This window comes from Lynx rufus, unplaced genomic scaffold (genome assembly GCF_022079265.1).
Source record: "Lynx rufus isolate CCGP_SWC_20201006 ecotype Redwood Valley unplaced genomic scaffold, mLynRuf1.p SCAF_5, whole genome shotgun sequence".
Lineage (NCBI taxonomy): Eukaryota > Metazoa > Chordata > Mammalia > Carnivora > Felidae > Lynx > Lynx rufus.
Genome location: NW_025814867.1, coordinates 147,817,927 through 147,827,860, shown reverse-complemented (window position 1 = coordinate 147,827,860; position 9,934 = coordinate 147,817,927). Strand labels below are relative to the sequence as shown.

Below are 9,934 nucleotides of genomic sequence, written 5' to 3'. Positions count from 1 at the left end.
TGCCGTCTCACCTCAGACAGGCAGTTATCATTGTCTCTGTCCCCTTTGAGCAGAAACTCGGAAAGATTAAGTTTCTTGCCCAAGATACCACAATAAGATGAAACTCCAGTTCAATCTGACCTCTTACATCTCTAGAACCAATGGGCTTTCCAGAAAAACAAAAACAAAAACCAAAACCACTGCATTCTTGAATCATGTTCTGTGAAAACACAAGCCACTAATTCAAGTGCATTAACCATCCTCAGCCCAAGTACATTCAATTTTTATCATGAAAAGATCTCTGCTCCTCCCTGGGTTCCCATACTCCCATCTCCCGAGAAAACTCTCGCCAAATGGCTAAAGCCAACACATAAACCCAAAGGTAAAACCCTCTAGGATTCCTTTATGTAGCCACTGCCTGGTATGCCCCATTCTCACACTGTTTTCCAGAATGTTTACTGTCCTTCTCCAAGTACACATTAAGCAGATCCATTTGGACAACCACAGAGCGGGGAATCAGTCGAAGGACTCTCTTCTCTGGCACTTTGGAGCTGACGTTGCCTTTTTGATGTGTTAATTAAAACATGTGGGGTTCATAAAAGCTGCAGGCGGAATTGCAGGCAGGAGTCAATTAGCAATAATTCATATCCTCTATTCATGGCCTGCCACCCCACTGATAAAGTGTCACTCCATTTGGACACAAAGAACAGAGAAGGGGATTGGGCAAAAAAAAAAAAAAAAATTACCATTTAACCAAAACTCTACACTGGGAGAAGGGCAGGTGGGTGGGCCCCAAAGAGCAGTGATTGAGTCTCCAAGGACTGAAGGATCACCTAGTGGGGAAGTGAACGCAAGCTCCCCTCCCTTCCACGTGGTGACGTGAGTTGCAGGCGGGGTGGGACAGTTCTTGGTAGTTTTCCACTTGCTGCTCACAAGTTCTTACCCTCTTTGGTTCTTTGTCACTTGGCCCCATAAAAAAACGCCCACTTCGGGGAACTTGAACGCTTGCTCATGCCACCCACCAACCCAGTGGCATGTGGGGATGAGGGTTACAAGTTCACATACCCTTCCCTTTTGTTTTCTTGTGCTTCTTTCTGCCTAAGCACCTCGAAACAGGCCAAATGGTTGTCGTTGCCATGAGACTTTGTACTGGTGGTTTCCTTGCTCCCTCTCATTCTTGAGGGCCTGGGGAGTGGGGGAGAGTTAACTGTTTGAGAAATGGTTCCCAGGATGAGTAGGCACACACAAGAGTGAGCCAGGATGCTTTGAAATGAGCCGCTTTGTCACTGAAGGGGCTTTGTCATTGAAGGGCTTATTTCCGCCCTGAAGTACTTCCTTGCAGTTGAATAGATAGTGAGAAGGATAAACACTCATCTTTCTAGGGGGAATACGGTTCTGTCAGGAAAGCTGGAAAATTCTTCTGTAAGTGTAATCATTTAGGGAAGAACAGAGACAAGTGCCCTAATTCTAGTAACTAGGGAGAACTGAATGGCTCACATGTTCTCACCTTCACCCCTGCCCTTGTGGAAGGTTCCTGCTGCTTATGTTCCACTCCTGTTCCCTCTCAAGGAGGAAAATTGTTAACCCTTCAATTCCTCTCCCACATCCGATGCAGATCGCTTCAACAGCTGGACGCCTTTGAGAAAAATGACTTTCATCATGACGAAAACATACTACTTGCAAACAGAGCTGAGAGAAAAGAAAAACATTTTCTGTGATCATTCTTCCTTTGGGTTTCTGAAAAGTGAGGGAAGTTTTCAGGAAAAAAAAAAAGCCATAAAGTTGTCTGAGGATGAACTCAACATAGATGAGGGAAGACAGCTATTAAGATAAAATAAATTAGAGAATGAGAAACCATTACGATACCCCGCTGTTTCTTTTCAAGAGGGTTTTTTTTTTTTGCAGAAACTATTAAAACATCTAATAAAAGCAAAATGTTTTAAGTTATGAGTGGCTTTTCAGGAAAGTATCCCTTTGCCTCAAGTGTGACTAACCAAAAACATGCAAGAAAGATAAATCTGTGTGAAAGAAAGAAGTGGACCAAAGTGAATTACTGACCTTGGCTAGAGATTAATCTCAAGGGTTGTACTGAACCATCATTCCTGGTAATTGTGGACAAAGTCTCTGGAAGTGTAGGTGTCCTCACCTCGGGAATGGGGGAGCAGGGGCGAGGGCAGAATGCCGCAGATTTGCGAGCTGGGTTCAAATCCAGGCCGAGTCATTTCCTAGTCCAGTATGCTTTGGACAAATTACTCAACTTCTCTACCCCGAGTTCTCTCCTCTGTAGAATGGGAGTAATAATAGTCCTGCCTCATCCATCACAATGTGTTGAGCAGATTAAAAGATAAAATGCTTAGAGATACAAACTGCTTAGTATAGCGTCAGAAAAATGACTAACGGTTGCACAACACACACAATGAACGCTTCCCCGTATGTGCAAAGACTTGATGCTAAAGGACGCAGTTCAAGGTATTCCCGTGTGGAAGCGTGTTCAACCTGGGCTAAAACCCAGATTAAACAGTATTCACAAAGTCCGCTGGCAAACTTTCATGGTGTCAGCTCACATAGCACAGTGCTCAGGGATGGGGAGAGAGTACCATGGACCGGATTTTGCCCATCCCCCAATTTATATGTGGAAGCCCTACCCCTCCAGTGTAAGTATATTTGGAGACAGGGCTTTTAGGAGGCAAAATGAATTAAGTCATAAGGGTGGGATCCTATTATGATAAGGATCAGTGGTCTTCTAAGAAGAGGAGGAGAGAGAGGTCTCTTTCTCCAAGGGCACCAAGGAATTTGAACTTGAAAAGCCACGTGAAGGTCGAGCAAGAAGGCAGCCGTCCACAAGCCAGGAAGAGAGTTCTCACCAGAAACAGAATCAGCCAGCACCTGACTCTTGGAATTCCCAGGCTCCAGGACAGAGAAATAATTTTTGTTGTCATTTAAGTCACCCAAACTGTAGTACCTGGTTGTGGGAGCCTGAAATGATGAAGACAGAGAATAAGATGCCACTTTTTTCTTTCCCTGCGACCAGAAAATTTTAAAACGTGCCTTCAAGGACAGAGAATGCCCTGTCCTAGCCTTGAGAGATGGTCAAGTGTGCATAAAACGAATAATGGTTTCACCTGATTTTGAAAGAAATACATCCAATCCTATTTTTCAGGGTAAGTAACTTCCAAATGGGGAAAAACCTTCACCTCCCATTGGAGAGGCATGCTTCACCCACCAGTTAGTTGGGGAACATGTTTTGCTGCACAATTCAAACCTTTAGGCAGGTTTAAGTGAGAAATCTATGTCAATGACTTTTGTGAAGAAAAAAAAAAACGAAAACAAAAACAAAAACAAAAAACTCCTTGAAACTAGAAGGTTCAGTGCTCTCTTGACAAGCATTTCTGCAAATGATTCACAAGTCTGAAGACAGATGTTATCATCAGTTATTAACATCGTTTCCCCAGGGAGTGGGCAGTGTCCCAAGAGAGATAAAAATGTAGACAGAGGATGAGTAAATCCTGAGACATTCTAGTAATTTCTGCGGAAATGAGGTAGATGGCCATGGTTCTGCCTCTTTGCCAGCCCTACCCTAAGCAGATTGCTGCACAGCCCTCAAAAGTGGGGATGCTGTAGGACAGCGGCAAAGGAACCAGGCTGGGATTCAGGAGATCCGGGGCAAATCCATTAGCTCAGTAACTATTCATTGAGGGCCAGCTATGCATTATGGTAAAGTGGTGAGATTCAGAGACTAGAGCCAGACTACCAGGTCAAGTCCAGCCCTGCCCTTCACCAGGGTGATGGGGCCTTGGGCTAGTCAGTCTTCTCCTGCCTTAGTTTCCCCAGTTGATGGGTTGGACTGAGAACAGGGCCTGAATGTCGTATGTGTTTGCAGTTATCATTGCTGCTACATGGGCCGGGGGCTATCCCAGCTCCTGGCATCAACAACCCCCTTCTGATACTTCATAGCTCTGTGTGACCTTCAGCAAGATCCTGAACTTGTATGTGCATCAGTTTCCCCATCTGTAAAAAGGAGACAGCAGTGCCCGCCTCACGGGATTCTATGAGTTAGTGAAATAAAATATGCAAAGTGCATGGTGTAAAATAATTGCTCAGGAAATGTTTTTCTTATTAATAATGGTTAATTTTCTTTTTTCCTTGACTTTCACCTCCTCCATTCCCCCCCCCCCCGCCCCCCACCACCAGCCACCACCACTTCATTATTAACCATGGAGAATCCTCAGCCTCGACCACAGACAAACCCTGATAATACTTACGGGCGAGAAACGTTGCTATGTTCTCTCTCTATGGACTTTCTCTCTTTGATCATTTGTGGTCAGGGTCTTAAACACACAGCACATAGTAGAAGTCAAAATAATTGTCTAAATCAGGGGTCAGAAAGCTTTTTCTATACCAGGTAGTAAATACTTTGTGCTTTGCCAGCCATACGATCTCTGTCACGATTACTCAACTCTGCTGTCATAGCATAAAAGCAGCCTTAGACAATGTGTAAATGCATGAAAATGGCTGCGTTCCAATAAAACTTTATTTACAAAAGACAGGCAGTGGGCTGGAATTGTCCTGTGAGCTGTTACTTTGCTGGCCCCCTGATCTTAATCTAGCCACTCAACAAATACATACTGTGCACCTCATATGTGACAGGCACCGTCCTAAGTGCTGGGGATACAGCTGTCAATGAAACAAAGCCCTTGCCAAAACCGAGCTCAAGTCATATTTAAAAAGCATTTGTTACTGTCTATTTCCCACAATGAAGCGACCAAGTAAAGACAGTTTTCCAAAAAGGGAGTGATCATTTGTGTAAGATGCTGTTAACCGTTTGGATAAGCTGAGAACTGGGAATTGGCCATTGGATTTGGCAACAAAGAGGTCATCAGGTGATAAGAGCAGTTTCCATGGAATGGTGGGGACAGAAGCCTGACTGGAGTGAATTCAAGATGGACAGGAGGCAAGGGGGTGGGAACCATGTGGACAGGGAGGGAGGAGAAGCACAGAAGCGAAGTGGTAGGTGGAGGGGACTCGGACTCAGGCTCAAGGAAGGGGGTTGTTGTTGCTGCTGCTGTTCTAAAAATGAGGCGATCCAAGCATGCCTGCACAGAGAATGATCCAGAAGAGAGGGACAGTGGGATGTTATGACACAGGTGAGAAGGAGAAGTGGTGTTCTCGAGCGATGTTCCAGACTGGCAAGAGGGCAGGGTCCCCAGTACCCAGCTAAGGGCGGGCCTCTGCCAGGAGCAGGTGCAGTTCACCCCTGGTAACAGGAAGGAAGACAGAGCAAAGGATACAGATTCAGTTCCGGGAGAATGATACAGTCCTTTTTTTCTTCCCCCACTCAAATCAGAAGCACTATCTGCAGATGATAACATGAAGGGGAGGAAGTTCTGAGGAGAGATAAGAACATTCAGAACGGTCATCTCCAAGGGTGGGAGACTGTAGGGATCTGCGACACAGAATCAGCTTGCCAGGCGGTGCTGAGGTCCCTTATGGGGGGTGACCAGCCAGCAGGCTGGTGTGTTTCTCCAGCCACTGCCCCTCCTGGGAAGAGTTTTCCCACTAGGATCCTTGCTAGGCCTCTGGCCAGCCTACGGAATGAGTCCTTTCAGGTTGTTTGTCTACTTCTGGTGCAATCGCCAGAGTCCAAGGGGATGGCCTCCAGGGCACGAATCATAGCCTATTCTGTCCATATAACTGTCCGGCTCTGTGAGGGGCTGTATGTTGGGTGGGGGTAGTTTCCCTAGAGTGACCTGTGGGCATCATCCCCTACAAGGGGGCCAAGGCACTGAACAATGGTGTGTGGTTAGGCCTGGGCAGATTCACTTGGTATCAGGTGGCCATGACTTTTTTTTTTTTTAATGTTTCTTTATATTTGAGAGAGAGAGTTGGGGAAGAGCGGGGGAGGGGCAGAGAGAGAATCCGAAGCAGGCTCTAGACTCTGAGCTGTCAGCACAGAGACTGACACGGGGCTCAAACTCACAAGCCGAAGTCAGATGCTTAACTGACTGAGCCACCTAGGTGCCAGAAGTGACCTTGACTTTGATGTGACAGTGAAATCCAGGAGTATAATATAATATTCAAAGCGTCCAAGGCACAACATTGCCATATCCCACTCTGTTTTCAAAAGTTCTTTTTTAATTTTTTTTTTCAACGTTTATTTATTTTTGGGACAGAGAGAGACAGAGCATGAACGGGGGAGGGGCAGAGAGAGAGGGAGACACAGAATCGGAAACAGGCTCCAGGCTCTGAGCCATCAGCCCAGAGCCCGACGCGGGGCTCGAACTCACGGACCGCGAGATCGTGACCTGGCTGAAGTCGGACGCTTAACCGACTGCGCCACCCAGGCGCCCCATGTTTTCAAAAGTTCTTGCACATGACCATGAGCCCTGTGTCTGTAGTGAGAGGCCATCTAGTTTTGTACCACCATGTTTTCGGTTCTTAATATGTACCAGGCACTGTGCTAAAATGTATTATTTCAAGTAATCCTTAAAACGATACATCGGTAGGAACTATCGTTGTGTCCAAAGTTTGTAAGGCAGTATATCCAAGGTCACTGAGCAGAAAATATCACTAGGGCTGCCAAACCTCTACCACTGGGAGAGACTGAAAATATCCGTGATTCAGTTAGATGTCTCATTTGACTGCAAGTAACAGAAACTCCCAAAATATCAACTTAAACAAATTAAGTGGTTTGTTTTTTTTTTTTTCTAGTGTGAAAAATCCAGTGGTAAGAAGTTCACGACTGGTAGATAACTGCACCACACCGTCTAGAACTGCGGTTTCTTCTGTCTTTCTGCTTCCCTATCCTTGGTTCGTTGTTACCTCGTGGCTACAAGATGTCAACGCTACCTCCAGCATTGTATCGGCATTCCAAGCAGAAAACAGGGAAGGACAGAGGACCAAGGTACATGCTAATTTATGCCCCTCACTCCACCTTTTAAAGAGCTTTCCTGGAAGCCCCACCTCACCACATCTACGTTCATCTCATTAGCCAGAACTGCTATAGGATGAACTCGGGCTAAATATATAGAATTTGGGCTGGATCCATTTCAATCCTAAAAATAAATAAATAAATAAATAAATAAATAAATAAAACGATGCCGCACTTTCCACTGTTTCTCTAGCGAACCTCTTTGCCAAAACTGCTAAGGCAGTATGCATTCTTCAAGATCAGAAGAGCCAGGTTTCCGAGTCGTTGGCCAGGCAGGTCCGGGCGGCCTGAGCTAGCGGTCTTGCGTCGAGATGCTTCAAAGTCTTGTTTAAAATGTTTGGATTCCCATGAGGCCAAGTTTGCGAGGAGATTTGGGTAGGAATGGGGTTGACGGGCTTTGTTGTTTTTAAAATCAGGACTGCTGATAAAAGAAGTAAAGCTTTGAAAGCTTTGAGTCATGCACCTGCTCTAGGTCGTCATTAACCAGCTTTACCTGGAGCGCACATCGGGCGGACCGTCAGCCTGGCTGTAAATTTCCGCAAGCTCTGTGAGATGGGAATGGGCATTGCGGTACACTTGTAGAAGGTGGCATGAATACATGCACCTGGGGGAGGCACCACTGCCTGTGCCCATGTTCCTCTGTCAGCGCCCCCCGTGTGCCTGTCCTACTGTGAATAGATCTTTGTAACATAGCAGGGACAGTCAGAATCTCACCGAGCCATCTCCTCATTGGAAAACCTAAGCAACTGAAGAATGAATATCTCGATTATCATAGATGTTGGGGATCAGAGCTAGGCAGCCACACTTCTGACATTCAATCGATATCTGTTAAACAGGGGGAAAAAAGATTAGAAGAGCCACATGGTTAATATTCTTGGAAGGTTTCTACGCATGTGAAGTGTGGTTATGTCACAGAGAAGCTTCTCCTCATCGTCTTAAGGGAAACACCAAACTTCTTCAGGACAGCTGAGTCACTCCATGAGGAGCAGTATCCAAGACTTTCATCTGCCAAAACAATCCAACTATCAAAATGCATCCACCAATTTCCCAAGTCATTCCCCAAGGATCTGGAATTTCACAAAAGGGACAGTAACAATTCCATCCAGAGGTCTTTGCACCACTGCATGTAGGAGCTAGAAAGACCCCTCTTCTTCCTCTTTCTTCTTGGAAAGAAGACCCCTCTTCTTTCAAGAAGGGACAGAAGAGCCTACACTTCCAAGGAAACAAGATACTTTTAAATCAGTTTACATATGTACCTAGTGGGCTGACCCCAATGTGTGGGTTAATAAGGCTGAGTGGTAGCATCTCGCATTGGGGTGGTACATTTGTTATGATTGATGAGCCAATATTTACACATTATCATTAACTGAAGTCCATACTTTACATTAGGATTCATTCTTTGTGTAGCACATTCTATGGGTTTGAACAAATGTATAATGACATATATCCACCATTATAGTGTCATACAGAGTAGTTTAACTGCCCTAAAAATCCCCTGTGTTCCATCTGACTCCTCCCCCCTCCCCCAAACCCTTGACAACCATTTTGCTGTCTCCATAGTTTTGCCTTTTCCAGAATGTCACACAGTTGGAGTCAGTATGTAGCCTTCTCAGATTGACTTTCTTGACTTAGCAATATGCATTTAAGTTTTTTCTGTCTTTTCATGGCTTAATAGCTCATTTCTTTTTATCACTGAATATATTCTACTGTCTATATGCACCACAGTTTGCTTATCCATTCAACTACTGAAGGATATCTTGCTTGCTTCTACTTTTTGGCAATTATGAATAAAGCTGCTATAAACACCCGTGTGCAGGTTACTATATGAACATAAGTTTTCAACTTCTTTGGGGAAACACCAAGGAGCACAATTGCTGGGTTGTATGCTAAGAGTATATTAGTTTTATAAGAAACTGTCAAACTGACTTCCAAAATTGCCGTACCATTTTGCATTGCAACCAGCAATAAATGAGAGTTTCTATCGCTCCACATTCTGGCCAGCACTTGGTCCTGTCAATGTCGGTAGTTTATAGCTCATTCATCCAATAAATATTCAATCTGCACCTAATTAATGCCATACACAGAGACACTCAGTCTCTTAAGTTGCTTGGAGTTCAGAATACCTGTAGGTTGAAAGTGGAAAGTTTTGAAAAGTTCCGCCTCCTTTTGATCAATAGTTCTTAAACTTTAGTTGGCATCTGAATCACTTGGATAGCCTGTTAAAACATAGATTGTAATGGGCAAAGGAGGGAGGCAGGGCTCACCTCCAGAGTTTCCGATTCAGTAGATCTGGGATGGGACCCAAGAATTTGTGTTTCTAACAAGTTTCTGGATGCTGTTGCTGCTGCTGTTGGTCCAGGGACCACACCTTGAGCATCACTGCTTCTCATGTGGAAGAAAACTGTCAAATGGGACGGCCACACCCACCTTGGGCATCAGAAAAAACCCTGCCAAACGGGACAACTACAACCTTCACATTAGGCTCTGTTTTAGGACTTCTGAGATGCACCTAACCCATGGGAAAATTCATGACATCTATGTTTCCTCTGCTTTTAAAAGATCTCAGGCCTCTCTGGAGGGGTTTAGTTTAATTCCTATAGGAGAACAGAACAGAAAACCATTTGTTAGGTGCATTGTCACTGTCTAAGGGAGCAGCTCTATAGTGGGGAAGCCTAGCATGAAGATCCCTTCTGGAACATCAGGCAGATGTTGTTGTCAGAGGCTGTGCTAATGCATTTTGATGAGCATGACTCATGTTGGGTTTTTTTTGGTTTGTTTTTGTTTTTGTTTTTGCAGCAGCAGATGCCTCCTCATGCTAGAGCTTGTGCTGAGCTACCAAATACCAGGTGGCCCCAAGACCCTGATTGTTTATGGTTTACTTCGCAAAAGCAATGTCATCTGCAGGACATGCCTGACTATTACCCCCAGAGCCAGGCCATTCCACAGTTCCTTCTTTGGTTCTACCCTTTACAAGTTACATTAAATACAGCCTCTTCTGCACCTCTGGCCTAGGAACCAGCTGCTATT

General features: G+C 45.0%; 1 pseudogene; it reads left to right on the top strand.

Annotated features, from left to right (window-relative positions):
* Positions 1–7,218: 7,218 nt before the first annotated feature.
* LOC124526833 (ATP synthase subunit ATP5MJ, mitochondrial-like) lies at positions 7,219–7,390 on the top strand (annotated as a pseudogene).
* Positions 7,391–9,934: the final 2,544 nt, after the last annotated feature.